This window comes from Pinus tabuliformis, chromosome 9, assembly GCF_031772625.1.
Source record: "Pinus tabuliformis cultivar Carrire ecotype Pingquan chromosome 9, CPIR1, whole genome shotgun sequence".
Taxonomy (NCBI): domain Eukaryota; kingdom Viridiplantae; phylum Streptophyta; class Pinopsida; order Pinales; family Pinaceae; genus Pinus; species Pinus tabuliformis.
This window is the reverse complement of record NC_142307.1, coordinates 1,671,109,601-1,671,130,676: the sequence shown is the minus strand read 5'-3', so window position 1 is coordinate 1,671,130,676 and position 21,076 is coordinate 1,671,109,601. Positions and strand designations below refer to the sequence as shown.

The 21,076-nt window shown below is 33.3% G+C and overlaps 1 long non-coding RNA gene across 2 annotated transcripts; it reads left to right on the top strand.

Annotated features, from left to right (window-relative positions):
- The first annotated feature begins 12,617 nt into the window (after positions 1-12,617).
- LOC149155309 (uncharacterized) lies at positions 12,618-16,792 on the top strand. Of its 2 annotated transcripts, XR_016263577.1 has the most exons (5): positions 12,618-12,713; positions 12,871-12,996; positions 13,123-13,184; positions 16,453-16,514; positions 16,656-16,792. It is a non-coding gene; the product is annotated as an uncharacterized LOC149155309 (long non-coding RNA). The 2 variants fall into 2 exon arrangements; XR_016263576.1 differs by lacking the exon at positions 12,618-12,713 and having other exon boundaries at positions 12,760-12,996.
- The last annotated feature ends 4,284 nt before the right edge of the window (positions 16,793-21,076 follow it).

The window sequence follows — 21,076 nt, the reverse complement described above, 5'->3', positions numbered from 1 at the left end:
GATGGAGACAAATAAGAGATAATATAGGGGGTTTTCCACCTCTTTAACTCCCTAACTTGGCTTGCATCACAACATCCTCTGTTACTAGTTCGAATTCATTAGCAGCTGAGTAACTCCTAGTACATGTGAAGCTAAAGTGAGACCAAATCCACCATTTCTGAGATCAATGAGGGAGTCACTGCTATTTTTAACGGAGCTTCTATCAACTACACTTTTGTATAAATAAACAAGGCGGAAATCTCATTAGTATTCAAAATTTAATTCAGCTAGGTGTAGCTATCGAGCTCAAAACTTGACATTTTCATTTGAACCTTTATGTGATGTATGAGACTTTTACTTTCTGATAATGAGAATTTGGTTATTAAGCTGCTTCCGAGTTAGTTTTAGAGGGCTGAGGCACTTGTGTTTGGGTATAACCCAAAGGCTTTGGTCCCTCTTTTGTACTAGTATCTTTTTCTTGATTTAGAGAATTTCATAGCTTTATTTAATTCTAGTAGAGGTTAAGCTATAAAAAACATGTGATTGCAAGATGCTTCAAAACCTCTCTTGCCGGAGAATGGTTGGAATGATTCGCAATATCAATCCAAAAATATTGTGTTTATGATTTCTTGGAAATAGAAGAATGTTAGTTTTTCTTCTCCACATTTACTTTATGTAGTTTAGAAGTTAGTTCAGTGATTAGAGTAATGTTGTGGCATAAAATAGATGTTATTTAAATTCAACTCATATTTTCCATCATAGTTTACATAACTTTTTTAATAATCAATGGATGCATGCTTGTGGTGAGTTGTAGGGCTCGGTTGATCTGCATGGGAGGGAACCTACTTCTCCATATTTTCTTTCCATTCCTAGATCCTATTCCAATACTTTGTTTCTATAGTCACCTTACCTAATTACAAATTTAGGACACAATGAGTGTTCATCCTCGTGCAAGACAAACCTATCAAAGGTCTTGGGCTTGGCTAGGGGCTCAACCTAAACTTTTTTCACTCTATCTAACCAACATCAACCTCTTAATGCTATGAAGACATTATTTTCACCCTAAAAAGGCTCTCAGAACCCCTACTATAGCATTACAGGACCTCCTATAATAATAGATGACCTATTGTAGCAACACTTGTAGCAAGCCTATAACACCACTTTTCTTCACGCATTTTCATCCCCAATTCTACCTTAGCTTAGTCAAGATGAATAATGACCGAAAGTTGTGATTTGATGATGAAGGGAATCTCCTAGGCCACTCCAACCATTCCTTTTCCTCATTGAGAAATAGAGTAGAAATTAGTGTTTTTCAATCACGAGTATGATGGAAGTTAGGTTTCTTATTTTCAAGCAAGTGTGAAATAGGTATATGATAATGAAATTATGTTGCTAATTTCATGACTTATGCAAGATAGAGTAGCTTTATTTTTGTAAGTATATTAGCCCTTTTCCTTTCATGAAATGATTAACTAGAATCTACAGGTTTAGAAAATGGCATTTCCACTTCCATATCTAGAATTAGTTTTCAATTGTACATTCATCAACAAGATTTCACTATAGTTCAGTAGGAGGAATGGTTTTTTATCACTCTGATCTAATGTCATGACTAAGGATAGCATGAGTATAATCTAACCTACTGTGCATATAACACTTCCAACTCTAAGTTTGTACAGACCTCAAGTTAATAATTTGAGTTGAGGAGCCCTTGGGAGTTGCAACATTATTGGTGCAATACTAGGGCTCACCACCAATCATCATGTAAAAATTCCAATATTTATCATCTATATTAAGCCAATCCAATAAGCTAAATCTTTCTCAAACCCTTGCAACTTTTACCAAATAATGTCATATATTAGCTTCAATGATCAAATCAAGACAAATATCATGCTAATATACATATTACAAACCCTTGCAAACATAATATTTGTTAATTCATTCACTTTCTCTGCAATAATTCAAACATTATATAGATTTCACTCTTTCTCAAATTCACTTGCTCATACAACTCTTTATTATCTACTCCATGCCTATAGGTTTGTCATACTCCTAGTGCACTCATGTTTTAGTGAATAAGATTTTTAATCCTACAAGCGTAGCCACACCCATAAGCCTTCTTAAGTGTGGATGGGAGGTGTATAACTGCACTCTTAAGCCTTTCTCCCAATGGCTGGGACTTGGAATAGGAGAAACCTTCTATGTCTAGATCAAAACTTTCCAAAACTTCCTCCTTCAACAACATAAAATGATCACTTATTCATTTCCAAAATCCTAGCTTCAATAGTCAAGAGTCTTCTATACATTTAATGCAAATAATAATAGATGTTGGGACTTTATGGAGAGATTCTCATTCTGAATGGAAATCATCTTCAATCGATACATTAACCTATATATCATAATACTATAATGCATCAATAAAATTGTGAGAGCATGAAACCAAACTATATTATATTCTTAGAGATATATGTATCATATTCATAACAAATCAGAATCACCCACTTCATCATAACATATGAAAATGAAATCAAATATTCATCAAGGGTTAGTTTCATATAATTACAGACGCTAAAAAGGGTATCATCATACTTTAAGGATCATAATCACAACATCACTTCTTTATCTCATTAGTCAACCATCAATTCATGGCATCCAATTTTACCACAATGTCAAATTTACTAAGCTTATCAAAACCTAAAGAAGATCCTTAGTGTCAACCTTATTGTCATAGTTTTATCATGCTACAAGCATTAACAACAGTATCAAGTTACGATATATGTTTCTATGTAGTTTATAAAATAAGGAAAACCACCTTGTAAGATACTTGCAAAATATGAAGAACACCAATATATCAAATGTACCAGGAATAAAACTTACTTTCATATGTATGCATGAGTCATTTTTAAAGGTAATATTCTCAACATAATTTAGGTATTACCTTGCCATCCAATACTGCAACCAATAATTTAATAAAAGTACCTTGTAATATTAAGATACCTTTGCAACTTGTAGCTTTTATTTTTTATTGGCATCTATAGTACTTTCATATTGTAATTTTAGGATGCTATTTTGAAAAATTTCAAAATGTTTCCTCAAGAACTTATTTTCTTTTTTCTAGAACCAACTCTTCACTTCCTACATTAGCTCTCCTTTCATGCAACTTAGATGGTCCTCAAGAGCGATCTGCTTATGATATCTCATCTAGTGGTTATTAGTATTCAAATAATCAAATAAGCAGGAAGGAAAAGCAATAATGAAAGCAATAAGTCTAGTATCATAAACAAATATCACAATTCTACCAAGTACTTATCTTTAACAAAAAGTGATCATCTCACTTTTGAACCAAGATGTAAGAGTTAGTATTTTCCATTATCCTTATGCCAATGTCACCTTCAATATTTCCAATCATTTTCATTAGAAACCATCCATAATTAACACATCTAAGGTTAAACTAAAATTGTCACAAGTGATAGAACAACATCTCACTCATCATGTTATGGTTTCAAGACTACATAACTTAAACCTTTGTCATCATCTAAGGTTTCTAACAAACTCTAACCTTCTAATATCCATAAAAACCTAATAACTAGATTACCTAGGGTCTCCTTCAAACACTTGAATTTTTTTAGGTGTCCTCGATCCTCTCCTTCTTCCATCAATGGTGTCTCCTCAAGGGTGATCCTCAATGAATCTTCTTCAGCCAAACTTTGAAACCATGTTAATATTTCTTAGGGTTATATTGTTCCTTACTTTAGATAATTTCATTTCATGATTAACACAATTAATTCACCCCACGACATTATAAAATCATTACATCATAAGAAATTATATAGAAAGAACAATATCATCAACAATGCAACAAAAAATAAAGGAACAATAAAAGAAAATCATTCACACATAGAGACATTGGGATTGGTCGGAGACTAGGGAAAAACCATGCAAGGGGGAAAATCATTTTAAATTCTTATACTTTTTATATTTCAATAAAATGTTTAGAAAAGAGAGCATACAATAATCCATTTCTTCATTTAGAAGACTATCCAACAAAACCAAAAAAACAATATCCTAGAGACAAACCCAAAAAACATAATAAGTGAAATCATGCTTGACGATCGTGAGGTCAATTACCAACATTTGTGATCAACTAACAAAATCATCAGTCAATTTTCAATTGAAATCCTAGTCTACGGTTGTACGCAGAGAGATATATGTGTGTGACTGAAATGTTCCAGCCTCACGTAGAGGCTTGCATGCATGTGGCCACAATCATAAATATCTTTTGTCAACCCTATGGTTGGGAACCAAAAACTCTAATCTACATGTGCAAACTCAAACCCTACAATTTCACACATGTTTGAATGGATTCCCTGCAAACCAATTTCATACCTGTGTGAGCCAAAAAAGCTAAGAGAGAAGAATGATTATTGATCTCCAAATGAGAGTCACTTAACTTATATTTATATGCATCCAAAGGTGTCCAATGTCTCTTTTGGGCCAACTAGTCCTTTTGAGCACATGTGGGTTTCCATATAAAAATATATTTATTCCTTAACCAAATTAAATTCTTCGAAGGTCTAGGAGGGGTATTCCTTGATGAGGAATATTATCCAAAGGAGGGAGTTTGTCCCTCAGCTGCCAAAAATTAACACAAATTTAAGCATTTATTCAACTCATTCTAAATTCCTTGGGAGAGGAGTTTTATTATTGTTGGGTTAAACTAAGTACACATAAATAAGAAAATTCCTTGGAATAAAAAAATTTGGCACACATGAAACGTTTGTCAATCCACTCATGCAAATTTTGTAATTGTTCCTTTATTCAGTGGGCAAGCTCACATATCACTAGTAAGTAGTATAGTGATGAAATTTATTATCAATATTATAAAGTGATTTGATTTCATTAGTGCAAACTTTGTAATTGTTCCTTTATTCAGTGGGCAAGCTCACATATCACTAGTAAGTGGTATAGTGATGAAATTTATTATCAATATTATAAAGTGATTTGATTTCATTAGTGCAAACGACTTCTTCCCTTCCTCTACTAACAATATGTGCTATGTACTAAAAATTACCAGCTTCATCAATGCAATTCTCAATGCCTCTTAACTAGTAAATTCCTTATTTTCCATGCAATCACCAACTATTACTATTTCGTGCGTGAACTTTGTTAGGACGAGAATTGTTAATAAATAGCAATTTAACATACTAAGGCCACCACTTATGGGACATAGTGGAGATAAATTTTGGAATCGCAAAACCATATTAACTATTTACTTCACAACTTTCTCATGTTTTAATATCCACCATATAATTATTATAAGTGACACAAGGATTTATGAAGTGAAATAAATTTGAAGTATTTTTGGTCTTGACAGTTCACGTGCAAGTAGTTAATAATAACACTGAGTGGGAAACCATGCAATTAGTGTTGTGAACGGAAATTCTCATGTTGACAAAAAAGTTAATTAAAAGTATGACCATAAATTGTTTCTTTCCCTTTATACCTAGAAGTACACAATGGATTGTCAAAATTCTCAATGCCACTTAGAACTAATTTTGTTATTTTCCTATATGATTTAGAGTTGTTACTATCTCTGATGTGAATTCATTAGGAATGATAGACTAATAAATGGAAACTTAAGATATTAAGGGAATTATTTATCACTAATAGTGTCAATTAATGTTGAATTTTTAAAATGATCTTGCCATTTAATTCAAATACTGATTCACTTCAAACATAATGAATGACAAGGAAAGTTAATGAGGAAAGATAAATATTGTTCATCGAAATGTTATGGTCATGAAAAATGGGATTCATGAAATCAGTAATAGGGAGTTGGAGAACATGTGATAAGTGATATGTGTGGAAGAAGTAGTTTCATAGAAGAAGAAATCTGAATAGTCAAAGGGATGTTCAAAATAAAGAATATGTGCAAGAGAATGTATGTGCCGAGGTAATATTTGTGCGGACCAAGGAAGACAAACGTTGTGCCACACACATGAAATTTTGATAAGTAGAAGGAAAATTAGCAGAGTAATTTTGAGGATTCACACTCATTAAATTTTGATAAGTAGAAGGACAATTAGCAGAGTAATTTTGAGGATCCACACACACAAGGTGGGACCAAAAGGAAATATTTAATTTATAATTGTGTTGGGAGATTAAAATTGAAATAATCAACATAAAACATAACTATAAAAAATATTAAAACAAAATAAACAGGGATCACAAACTTTAAACAATGCCCTTATCTAAACCATAGGATTAGACAACTGAGCCACAAGATTATCAAACTTGTAACCATTCATGAACCCCACGTGTCCTCTTCTCCTCACTCTCTAACATAGGACTTTGGAAAAAAGATCTTCCAACGATTTAGTTGGGTTAATTTCTCATTATTTTAGTTTTAGCTTCATGGTTCGCTATGTAAAAGGTAAATGGAGCATGTCCTTGGTTTTTCCTTCAATTACTGTAGACCTATACAAGAAGAAATAGCTAGAATTCATTTATAGTTGGAAAGTACAAATTACAATAACATGCAAGTCCATTTCTCTTAAATCACTACACTGTCTACTTGTAATAGAGATTGTCATCCTTTATTCCATTTTATGTCCCTTTTGTTAAAGGCTCTATCAAAAAAGCACCTACATATTTGGCTCTTGACTCCTTAGATACTTTCCTTGAAAAATCCAACCAACAAAGCAACCACATAATGTATTCAAATTTCTAAAATTGAAGAATACATTACTGAGTCTTTGGTGAATCGTTGTATTTGACTCTTGATAGTTCAGTTCAAGGCTATTTGTTGTAGTTTAGGCAACCTAAAAATGGTGTTGCCAACTATTCTTCGATACATATATGAGTATAATTGTTTGTGTGTATTTGAATTATGGTTTGTGACCTTTTTTTTAGAGATTTTGTCTAATGCATGGTCATGTATGTTCATGAATGGATAATGAAACATTCCCTCATTTGCTAGAAATCATTTTCTTATTTTTGGGACATTTTTTATGGGCTAAATTTATTCCATAAATGTGTCAAAAATTATAGTATGTCCAATTCTAGTTATCATATTTTTACTTGGCAACAATTAGAAATGAATTTATATTTAAAAAGAAAAAGTTAAGTTCTCAGCAAAAGATTTATTTATTCCATTAATGGGGATATTTGTGCATATATTAATGTCCATAGACCTGTGTGATAAGAACCCAAGAAGATAGTTGTCCAAATGCAATTTTCCTGTTTTTACTTGGTAACCATTGGAATGGAATTTATACTTATGAGATAAAATTTTAATTTCGAGGGACAAGATTTATTAATTTCATGAACAAAAATATCACTGTACATATATTAATGTTTATAGACATGGAAGATAAGCATCCCACATGAAAAGATATTACCAATTCTAAAACTCGTGCAATATACACATCCATGGAAGAAAGACATTTTCGCATGTAATATATCCACAAAATCAAAGTATACATTTTTCCTCACCTCGCACGAGGATAAAGTGTGTCTATTCTCTCACCTTGTGTGGAGCTAAAGTCTGCCTCTTCTCCCACCTTGTGCATAATAGAGGAAGTTAGCTTACTACCCTTAGACATTTTTTACCCCCACATATACTTTACTTCCGCACAAACTTTATCTCCACACATTTCTTACATCCACAAAGGAATTATCTTCATACATGTCTTTACATAAATCTTGTGACATGATGTGAATGTTTCCAACAACTAACATACGCAATTCTCATCTCGGGCTTCTATCTATCATTTTGGGAATCAAACACTTTATGAAAATCTTGCGACACAACATAAATTTTTTGGTTACGTGTAGTAATATTTTACCATCTCTTGCTTCTTGAAACTCATGCCTCATTCGTTACTATTAAGGTGTAATTACTTGCAGTTTTGTGGTGGGATGTGAACATTTTTGTTAAATGAAAAAATTATTGTTTGGCGGATCTTATTAGTCTATGATGCCCAAAAATTTCAAATGATTCATGTGAGTTCATCCTTGGGAATGAGTCTTGCAGTGATGCAGTCTCAATCTCTATGTTCGATGCACATGGCCCCCTATAGCACTACCACGTGCCACCTATCTTTTCCCAAATCAGCATATATACATTTTGTTTTCTAATTTCCATGTGTCACTCTCTTGCAGTTGACACATAAAAAAAATATAGACATTGTTGAACACACCTCCGTTACCCACAACACTTATTTTGCACATGTACTACTCCACACAATTGACTTTTTCACAATTTTCTTTGAACCATTTTCTCAACAATATTAACTGCTTGAATGCTACCTATTGTGATTACAAATATGGGAATTATGTTTTTTTTTGCCACGAGACTTATATAAATGCATGATTTTAAAGGATAAGACCAAAAATTACAATCTATTTATGCACATTCCTTTGTTCCACCAGTTTTAGACTTTCTACTAAAGCCTTTTGCATGCAGGACACTTATTAGACAACATTGCCATTCCTCAGGAGAAATTGATAATGCATCATTTAAAATTGTTGATAGTTTCCAACTAAAAGGAACCACAAGATGAGGATTTCTATGTCATTTGACAACATTATTCATGTCTTTTTGCATGAATGCATCTAAGTATTTATGTATTAACAACAAGAGACCACGGTGCAGCTGACACAGAGAAAGAGACCAAAAAGTCTTATCATAAAAAATGGAAAATTTAATGTCATGCTATGGGATTTTTTTAAAGTGTGTTCCTAAGTTAGGAGATGAAAATTATGTATGCTAGTTGTTGAAAAAATTTCTACCACACCACAAGACTTATGTAAATGCAAAACTTTAAAGGGAAGGCCAAAAGTTGGACTTTAGTTGTGCACACATCTTTGTTCTACCAATTTTAGACTTGTGTACAAGAAGTATGTGGAGAAGTGAATGCGTGAAGCCATGCCAAAGTCAAAATGTGTGAGAAAGATAAATTGTTTTATGGAAGAAGAATGTGTTGGGGTTAGGGATGTGTAGAGTTAGAGACTGTTCAAGAGAAGATTATCTGAAACCAAATTATGTGTAGAAGTGGACTATGTGTGGTGGTAGAATGGTAAGTATTATTTGACTCTCCCACAATATTGAAAAATCATGAAAATGTTAAAATATTTTATGTTTTATTTTGATGCATGAAATACAAACATAAATTTGAAATATTAAATTCATTATAAATTCACAAATTATTTAATTGGAAGAATTTATTAAATTTGTTATATTCTACTTAGAAAAATTTCTAATGGTAGTTATATAAACATTAAGCATAAAGTGAGCAATAACAATTAATGTCTATAGGTTTTTGTTATAAGTCTTCATTCTTTAAAAATCATAGTAACTCTAAAATTGGTGGAAGTAAGGGCTATGTGGAATAAAGCACATACATAGGTAAGGTATGTGCAGAAGTAGAATGACGAGTTCCACTACCCTGCACATGGTGGGATTGAATTCAAAATATTTAATTTATGGTCATGCTGACAAAGAAACCTAACTATTTGGACTTGTGTGTACATGTTAAATAATTTAGTTGGGATGAATAAATTGATAAGAGGTAATGCATATGATACAATTTATACAAGGAGTCTATCTTTACAAAACCCTTCAACAATTCTTCATAAAATACCTTTAACAAGAAATAATAAAATATAGGTGCATTCTGTATACATTAACACGAGCATGCACAACAACCAACAAAGCAATAGAGCAAGCAACTCAAACTAGATTTAAAATCAATACTATATATGGAACACACATATGAGAATCAAAACTCATGTCAAATGTTGTTATTCATATTGATCAATAATATAACATTAGACATAATATACAAGCCATGAGCAAGGCTTGGAAAATTTATGGTCAATTAATACTTCTACCCATTGTCATAGGATTAAGAGCAATACAATATTTTATACAAAATGTTATCTTAGAATTGTTCACAACATTCATGACCAAACTCAAAATATACAAAATAGACAAGACTATAATACAAGAAAGTAATCATGGATGTGAACTATTTTAATGTCATTAGTGATATTCTCCATTGAAATTGTAAAGGTTCAATTTGTTGAGAATCCACATAATAGGAAATAGTCTGTGATATTTTTTTGTTTCTATTCTGCAAAGAATATCTACAAATGTTTTTAGAACAACTGTTGAAGAAGATCCCACAAAAAGGTCAAATTTAACTTCCCATTTGTATCCTTGATTGTATACTAAAAATTTGTTCAAAGAAAATAACATTTTGCAAGAACAATTTGTGCAATAAAGCATATTATATAGTGCACACTTCATTTGTCACATACCTTCATAACACTTAAATTTTATTTTTTCCTATATATGTTATTACATAACAATCCTAACCTGGTCTACACATTAAATGTAATACTCTAAATTTTCTATCGGGTATATCCAAATGGATACGGTTAGAGCTTAATTTTTTTTTTCTTAACACTCATTAATATTCTATAGAACTTGTTATGGACATATTGTTATAGTCATTTGAACACGCTCTAATTAAATGATATTGTTCACATTTCCACATCAATGGTATCAACGTTTTCGACCCTTATTCAAATGTACACAATTCGGATTCCATTTATATGGATAAATTTCGGACTTATATAAACTATCCCTTCTTCACTACATATCAATTAATGGGTAAACAAGTTCGTATGCTAATGTTTAAAATTATATTCGTTTACCCAATGATATTAAAATGTGTCACAGAATGAATGTTTGTCCATAGTCCATATGGTATGAACTCCGAGGCATCTCAGAAAACATGATCCAATCATTTTGATCCATCTAAGGAGGAGGCATGTGCTCTTCACATTGTTTGACGATTGAGTTTAATGCACACGACAAGCTGAGTTTAGATAGACAATCGAGATTTGGAGGAGTGATTCAATGCCTCAGGGAAATCATGCTCAAACCTTAAACATTTTGGTATGGTATTCCTCGTGTCATTTACTGTATTTTCCGTAATGTCCTTTCTAGAGCAATGCCAGGTGAATACCCTAGGAACGTCCACTTGTTTACTGGTTCCCTTCTATTTGTCACAGTCAACGTTTCATACAGGGTGTCTGCTCGCCTATGTGCTCTATATACAAAAGTTCGATAGTGTTTTTCATTTCTATGTGAAGGGGTAGCTGAAATATGTTTGCAGAGCCCATCCTTTCAACTATTTAACATTTCACCACCGCCCATTACAAAGTTGGTCATTGATACCTCTGAGGTAATGTGGCTCTATAATTTTCTATTTGAAAAAGAAAAGAATTTCTCTTTCTCATTACTTTGTTTCTGTAGTTGTCTTCTTTACAATTCTTAGAGTGATTTAGCCAGTTTTCACGGCCTTTGATTTAAGGAAAAATATGTGCATGGAACGAGGCTCTCTAAGTTTGTTGTCTCTCGGTCCTTTCGATCTGAAACTCATAAAGGTAACACATTTTCTAAATTTCATTTTTCCTGTGTATTATAAAAGAAATAAGATCTCTTGTTTCGTTTTTCTTCCGGTCCCTTCAATTTAGTCATATCTAGTTATTGGTTAACTTCCTGTTGTTCACTTCTCTTCAGATTGAGTTTTGAGAATATACAACTTCGACACTCACAACAGGTAAAGTTCTACTAATTTACTTATTGTTTAAGGTTTGGTAAATACTATGAGTCGGCCCTTGACATTACTTGATTTACCTTTGTCCTAACTTACTCTCTTTTGCTCTTACAAGTGAAGTAGGTCTACGTTCACTTGGCTTGCCAATATCATCTAATCTTGTCTATGCATTATGTGGCTAAAAATGTACCCATTTCTACTAGTTGGTGTGTCATGCCTTTCAGCTGGAATAATTCTTTGTAAAATTACAGTTTAATGAAGTAATGGACATCCTTACTATTTTTTGATTGAGTATTTTCTTTTTATTTTCTATTTATATGCATAGAATTTGTATAATTTTACAGTCTAAGATAAACCCTTGAGGTACTATTATCTAAAGCTTTTATACATTGTCCCTGAAATGTAATACTTCCAGGTGAAAGACAAAATATTTCTGAATTTAATGTTTGTAGAGTTTTTATTATATTATAAGTATACAATTCTGAAATAGACTACTAAGATGAAATTTGATAAATCTGGGGAATTTAGTAACAAAACCGTGCATACTAGATTACCCCTTACATTGTACCTTTACTTGTTTTTACGTCTATTATGCCAATTCGTCTCTTGTTGTGGAATTTTCACAATGATATTTTTGTAGGATGTTTTCAACACTATTACGTCAATTTATTCGATAATTTATGTCGGCAACTTAAACATACTATGAGCGGACAAGTGCCCTAAATATTTTACTACCTGTAATTGTTTATGCACATTTAACTACTTATGTTTTTAGTATGCTAGATGGGGAAATGACTATGAAATAAATAACTTGTTGATTTGTTAATTACGCCGTAAGGCGTTTCCCTCTGAGATGAATTCCCCTAAATGTCTTTCTGTCATAATTTTAACCGTCAGATCTATTGTTAGATGATTGAACAATTATCTGCCTTCGAAAGAAAACATTAAAAAATCAATTAAACCTAGCGCATCCATCTACCTTTTTGTGCACGAGCTTTTTCTGCATGAGCAGGAGGAGCGCCAAATGGATGAGGAGAGCCGCTTAGGGCGGATTTTTCTGCAGGAGGAGGAGCGCTAGGCCAGGTTTCTTGCTTTGCGCTAGGCCAAGTTTCTTGCTCTTACTTTTTTTTTTTGTTTTTAGGGTTATCTTTTTTTCCTGGTTTTCTGGTTTTTGGTCTTTTGAGTATTGTTAACGTTTTGTTAATAAGATCTTTGTTAATCTTATCACATATTTCCTTACAGAAAATTGGGTTTATCTTTGAAGAAATTGCAGGGCTCATTAGATTGGAGAAGACATCAAAATTGTAAATCTCTGTTCTCTACTTGTGCATTAAATTTTTCTGCAGGAGGAGGAGCGCTAGGCCAGGTTTCTTGCTTTGCGCTAGGCCAGGTTTCTTGCTTTTACTTTTTTTTTTGTTTTTAGGGTTATCTATTTTTCCTGGTTTTTGGTCTTTTGAGTATTGTTTACGTTTTGTTAATAAGATCTTTGTTAATCTTATCACATATTTCCTTACAGAAAATTGGGTTTATCTTTGGAGAAATTGCAGGGCTCATTAGATTGGAGAAGACTTCAAAATTGTAAATCTCTGTTCTCTACTTGTGCATTAACTTGTTATGAGTTATTTTCTTTGGTTTACTTTTAAAATATATGCTTTATTGGTTGCTTCCAATGAATGACAAAAAAATTGTCCACAGTTTGTGGGAATTGTATAAAATGGAAGCCTAGTGTGCTATATTGCATCTCAGATCCGTGTGTTGTTCTTCTTAATCTTCAACCTTTTTGAAGGCCTACCTCTCCTACGTATCATCCCTCTCTCCTAACTCTCACATGTACCAATCACAGTGTAATTCCCTGGGTTTATCATAACTCTCACATGTACCATTCACGGTGTGCTCTGCCTTCTCTTTAATCTTCTCCTTGAAATGAGAAAATTTTTGTGTGTCAGAAACAACCAAGTGCTTAGATTTCTCGATTTTAATATGTCCTCTCTCTTTGTATGATTGAAACTAATTTATTCAAAGCATTTGAGAGCTGGCATTATTCATGATACTTCATAAACTAGACGCCAGTAGCGAGCACGTCTTTTCAAAACCATCTGAACTTTTGACGATGGCAGGAATATTTCAAAAATGACAATTAGGAAAGGGTCAAAGAATTGGTCCTCTGCTGATAATCAAATTTTGAGATATTCCCAAATTATAAAATTGACATAAATATACCAGTCAAAATCTTGATTCTCATATATGAACATTTTCTTTATAAATTCTGCCAAATAAGTTGTGAATACCACATTTCAACTCAATTTGAAATGAAAGGCTGAGAGGCTAGAGTTTACCTCTCTTTTCTATTACTTGCATCTCGCCAAATTGTATTTGCCTCGAAAATTGTTGTAGTCATCCCTTTGCTATCAAGTAAGATAGCTCTCATGCCAACTACGGGGTTACACACTGAAGCCTTAAAAATTTTGACTCACTTGGTTCGTTGTGTTCACTGCCACTGTCAGTTCTTTTTCTATTATCAGAAATGAGATTTAAAAATATTTTTTCATGTTGATATATTTTGTGCAACATTCTCATATGCAGAAAGCTATCAGTGCAGAAAGTTACTACTAACAGTTTGACACTTTCCATGTTGATATATCTTGTGCAACATTCCCAAAAGCAGAAAGCTATTAAAGTAGAAAGTTACCACTAACTGCAAGAAAGTTAGAAGGCACGATCCCAAGTCTAGCTGCAAGAATTGGGCAGACTGATGGAGAAGGTGTTGGATACTACTGGACTTCTTGCAGAACATTTGAATTTGAAAGGAGTGTGATTTGGTAGGAGATTGATACAGCACGAGGTGATAATTTGGGGAAATTGTTGGTATTTTTTGCTTTCCTTCATCGAATAGGAACTGTACACCACCTTTCTGTTTAAAGATTCCTGGTCAGTGGTATGTTTTCATTGGATCAACTAATATAGTGCTTCCCGCTTCTTTCTTAAATCATTTGAATCCACCGGCACTTCTGATCACTTGCACTTCTTATACCATTGTATTGATGATGTAAAATATGTAAATAATTGTATAGCAAATTCAATGGAGTTGGCTTGTAGATGATCATAGTTCATTGTTTGTGATCGACTTGACTGGGGGTGGCCTCTATATACCTCTGTATCCTATGTTTCTTTATCAACCCATAATAATAAAAGTTTATTACAAATGTGTGTGGTGCTTGTTTTTGCTATTGTTCTTTGTATTATGTTTGGCACTTTTTATGAAGTAACCGCGATGATGATACTTCAGGTATTTCATGGCAATGTTGATTTTCTCTGTCTGATTTATAAGATTTCTGTTGTTATTTCATTGGAGGTTGTTATGCACTGTATCATCTCCAAGTGCAGCCGAGGATAGTTAACAACAAATCGTGAACTCCTATGGAAAATGAGCTTTCAAAGGATCTAAAGAAAGTGAATTCTCAAGGAATTTATGTCTTATTTTTAAAACTAGTGTTTTAAGTATATCACAATGTTCTTTAAATTTCCTCAAGTCAATGGCAATGGTTGTTAGAGAGTTGTGGACTTACAGGAATGAAGAATAATGAATTTCAAGAAAATGTTGTGTTCAAAGATATCCTTACAGTGTTGAAGTACAAGTAGGCATTGCCTGACATAAAATGGATAACTAAATAATTTTAATGATAAGACAATCGGTATGGTTTATATATGGTTTAAAATTAAAAGTAACTCATCTAAAATAGGAAAAACAATCAACATTAATCATCTTAAATGCATTTGAATCTTCATCTCAGATACTTTGATTTGCAAAGCTTGGGGACCTATCTTAGATACTTTAACTTACAAAGCTTGGGGACCTATCTTAGATGCTTCGACTTGCATAACTTGGGGACCTTGGATGAATCTAACCAATTAGTAATTTGACCTTCCATTGTGAATCAACAATATCCATAAAAGGTCAAATTGTATGATGAAATTGATGTTTCAAAGCTCATTTGTCAACACAACTATCTAAAACTTTTTATAGTTGAAATTGTCTTACGTACACTCTACCATGATTGCAATTTTTTAAATCCAAAAAATAGTTCAAAGTTTCGTAAACTTGTCTTTTGTTAATGACTCTGGAAAAATATTAATGATGTGATCACTTATCTCGCAATAAATAAGATTCACAATATCTTTATTTTGTCAAATAATGGGCATGAAACCTCCACATACACTATCTTACTATGAGCAAGAAGATTCACAATATCTTTATTTTGTCAAATAATGGGCATGAAGACCCTAGGTCTCAAGGCTGCCTGTGATGGTTTATTTTTGGTGGCTTGGTCTAACATTACTTTATTTGTTGTCAATCCTCTCACTACCAAGTTCAAACGTTTGATAAATTTTTCAAGTGTCTCATTGTTCATGGAACAGCTAAGCTGTAAGTTAGTAGAGATTCAGGGGATTATACAGTTTATTTGTTTGGTAATTGGCAGGACAGAAGGTATTTTATGTTGTGTAAACTTGTCTGCTTTTTGATCTGGATCTTTGTTGCTTTCAATGAGCTCTCTCTTGATCTCTGTAATTGTAATTTGAATATGCACTATACGGTTTTACTATCTCATCATTTTGGTTTCTTACAAGCGACTTGACTTTTCATAGGATCTTTGTTTTTTTTCAAATGTTTAATTCCTAATTTGATTTTGTTAAACCAGGTATAGGTGGTTTCAGATCACATCCCTAATGGGATTAACATTGAATCTAAATTAGGTTAAAGAAGATTTGGGGTATTTATTTCCGTTCTTCTCTTTTGTGATACAGGAGTACTACATCAGGCATACTGATGGTTGCCCTGTGTATTCAGAAGCAGAGAAGCAGCATGTGATTCAGTGTTTGGAGGCTACCATTAGACGAAGAACATCAGAGGTATGAGTCCAAGGATAAAATCCATGGGGGAAATTTATTCAAAACCCTAAGACTTGGGATTCCTGGTGCATTCAAATTTGATCCTTTTTAAATTTTAGTCAGTTTAGTGTGAGCTTTGTTGATGATATTTTATGAATTCAGGGTATGTGACTGGAACTCTGCACCAATGACCGTGTTGGGCTTCTGTCGGAGGTGACTCGCATATTTAGAGAAAATGGGATGTTAGTTACAAAAGCAGAGGTGTCAACGCGGGGTGATAAGGTAGCTGATGTGTTCTATGTGACTGATACAGCTGGAAACCACGTTGATGCCATGACAGTAGAAGCTGTTCGCCAAGAAACTGGACTAACAAATTTTCAAGTAAAAGACAACTGTATGCATACAAAATCTCCTCCAAGGGAACGTGCCATCCAATTCTCCCTTGGTGATCTCTTCAAATCGAATTCAGGGTGTTTTCTCTATAGTCTTGGATTGATAAAATCCTATTCTTAGATGTTGTATTTTGGGCCTCTTGCAATGGAATTAAGTAATTGCCTTTGAAGGTTGTATCAGTATGTATGGACGATGGTTCTCTAAAAACCATCGTCGTTCATCTGTTTTCCCCTATGACAATTACCTTGCTAAAGACAGAAATTGGGTACAATAATGCCAAGATCTGGAAAGCACAATACCACTGGGATTTGCCAAATATGATTTGTTGATCATCGAACAGAAGACCAGAAATGGAGAAATATTCACCACACTGGCTGAACATGGCCCTGTCATTTGATGACCTAGGAATTGTGAAATTGACCTCATCATAGAGAAGTCTGTAAAATTGGTAGAACTAAAAGAAGACAGTGCTAATTACAGTGGTGGTAGGAGAAAGGAATTAAATCCACCTAATCTAGAATTGCTTATACAATTTGTACAAATTACAAGCTGATAAATAGTATTTTTTCTACAGAATGACAACTCTTTAAATTACAGAGGTAAAGACCATTGATGAATCATAGTGTTAACATAGATTCTAGTGCTTGACATAGATTCTTAGAACTTCTTGGCCTTGTAGGAAGTAAAATACTCCTTTTAGCCACTGGAGTTTCCTTTGAAAGTAGAAGGCATGATCCAAAGTCTATTTGTAAGAATTGGGCAGACTGATGGAGAAGGTGTTGGATACTACTGGACTTCTTGCTGAACATCTGAATTTGAAAGGAGTGTGATCTGGTAGGAGATTGGTATAGCACGAGGTGACAATTTGGGGCAATTGCTGGTATTTTTTTCTTTCATTCATCGAATAGGAACTGCACCCCACCTTTCTGTTTAGAGATTCCTAGTCAGTGGTATGTTTTCACTGGATCAGCTAATACAGTGCTTCCTCCTTTCTTAAATTATTTGAATCCACTGGCACTTCTGATCACTTGCACTTCTTATACTGTTGTATTGATGATGTAAAATATGTAAATAATTGTATAACAAATTCAATGGAGTTGGCCTGTGGATGATCATAGTTCATTGTTTGTGATCGACTTGACTGGGGTTGGCCTCTGTATAGCTCTGTATCCTCTGTTTCTTTATCAACCCATAATAATAAAAGTTTATTACAAATGTGTGTGGTGCTTGTCTTTTGTTAATGACTCTGCAAATATATTAATGATGTGATCACTTATCTTGCAATAAATAAGATTCAAAATATCTTTATTTTGTCAAATAATGGGCATGAAGCCTCCACATACACTATTTTACTATGAACAAGAAGATTCACAATATCTTTATTTTGTCAAATAATGGGCATGAAGAGTCCACATACACTATTTTACTATGAACAAGAAGATTTTGTATTGCATAATACATTGAATCTATTGCTCAAATGAGAAGCCAACCTCATCCATTATGTGGATTCACATTGATTTTGTCAACATTAAATGCACCCTTATATTCAATTTTAGTGGTCAATAGTTCTGCCTGCTTCTTACAAGACCAAAGTAACTGACTAGTTTCATATTCTTAATGCAATACTTGATATTGTGCTAATATGTATCTTTCATAAACAACCCTTTTTGTGGCCTCTAAGCAACTCTCTTTCATATCATACATGATTTTGTAGAACACACTAACATCAAATAATATATCAAATATGCTATGAATCAAGTAAATGAGGCTCTAGTAGTCTTCTTGTACTGACTACCATTAATTTTCAAAGGCACACTCAGTCAATTTCTCTCTTGATTGATATGGTGCCAAAAATGGTTTATAGTGTTCCATCATAAACATGTATAATGAATGGCGATTTATATTTAGGTAAATAAATATATTGTTATCCATTTGCAAAACTTGCTTCCATAAGGAAAAATACAACACACTCAGGTTTGTAATTGTAAATATCTCTATTTATTGTTTTTTCAAACCCAAAATTAGGTTGACACTACTTCAATTTATGATTAAGTCACCAACATGTAAGTATCATCATTTGCAAAATATAAACACTACAATCAAATTCATGATGCTTGAAACCAAAACTAATAATCAATCAATCTTCTTATACCACACTATGGAGGCTTGCTTCAAAGTGTAAAAGGATTTCTTTAGTAGACAAACAAGATTGTGGCCCTTCTCAAAGCCTTGGGTTGCTCCATATAAATCTCCTCATTGAGAACACCATGTAAAAAAATTGCTCCATATAAATCTCCTCAGTGAGAACACCATGTAAAAAAACACTATTGACATCCAATTGATGTATGTTATAACTCTTATACAGAATGAATAATGTGTGAAAGAATAAGTAGATAAGAGTTCATATTTGTAGTAGGTGCAAAGATTTCAATGTAGTCAATATGAATATGATCTTGTTGAGAGAAGATTTTTGTGATGAGTAAATTTATGTTTCTCAATAACACTTGCAGATGGTAAATTTAGTCTTGTAGACCATTAGACATTTAATCACATTCTTTCTTTATGCCTAGGGAACTAAGTATCAACTTTTATTTTTCATCAAAGGAATTGCACTCTTTAGTGATATCATTCTCCCATTTAGATTAAACTTGTGCATCTGAATGTCTATTGAGATCAATTCCTTTAGGATACATGCCATGAAAGCAACAATAACACACGATTTCTATCAAGTCTTTCTTGAGTCATTTATCATACCTACATTAACATCGACAACTTCAATTGTCTTAGTCAACCATTGGAGAAGACAAATGTCCCTTATAGATGGAATTTTTGTATCAGATTCACCATGAGAATTCATAGTCAAATGATTAGATAATCCATTGCTTGTAGTCAATTATATTGGAAAAGATCCACTCGAAGTGAAATCCATTACACTAGTTGATTGCCTAATGGAAAAGCTAGTCAATGCATTAGTTAAGGTTGTATAATAATATGCTGATATAGAATTTGTCATAATCTCAAATGCATCATTGCTTAATAATCCATATGGGGACTTTAGTTTGGCAGCCCTTGGAAGTCTACTTGTTAAAAGACAACATCCCACCTGCAAATAACTTTTCATTTTATTATAATGAAAAATTTGTAGGCATTTGCCAATTTGTAGCAATTTGTAACCTTCATGGCCAACCTTCAAGCAACAAAATTTGTTACAATTAGATGATTTATCAAATAAAGAACAGAGCTTCATACATGTATGATTTTTCTTTTTGCAATCATGACTCCCATCATGACCTATCAAATTTCGGCATTCCTCCAATTCATTTCCTTGGTGTGATTCAAGAGAGCAATATGTGCACTTTTCATCGCAACAATGATTACCCATACAAGAGTGATCAGAGGAATGGCCCTCCTCTAGAACACATTGCCAAAAACATACAGAACATTTACAAACACATACAGAGAGTCCCTGTTTCAGTTTTTCAAGTGATAAAATTGCCTCCAGTTGCAAATTTTGTACATCAGCATTCCCAGAAAATTTTGCAGTGTTGCAGTGAAGCCACGTTTCAACACGATCGCGCCGTCTATCAGACAATGGCACTTAGAAATCGAGAAATTTAGAGTGCGAAAAGTCACCATTTTTGCCTCTCCTTTCCAAGACACATTCTAGTTTCGATTTGAGATGATACAAAATTTTTCCATTTGACGTAGATTCATCCAGAGCTGCAAGCTCCAAGCCAGTGTCCTGCAAATCTAGAAGGAGATCCCCAATTACCATTGGAGCGTCACTTACCTCTTCCTCTAAGTCAAATTGGCAGCCTCCAAACACTGAATCATGATTAGATAAGCCATTGCTTGTAGTCAATCATGCATGGATTCACTTGACTTTGAATTGGCTCTCGATAATACAAATGTATTGCGTGCATTCCAAATTGTGCTCAAGGAGATTTACACTAATGTGAGCAAGAAAATGCTGAATTCAGATTCCTATAAGTCTCAATTGTCTCTCAACAGAGTTAATATTATGGATGTATATGGAGATGGGGATGGAGTGGAACCACCCAAGACAAAGAATTCTTGCTGTTGAGGATTCAGAGAAAAAGCTCCTTTGTTTCTGGGCCTTCTTCAAACAATTGTATATGTGTCCTTAATTGGAAGAACAAATATGCAGCATAAGCTATCAGCATGATGAT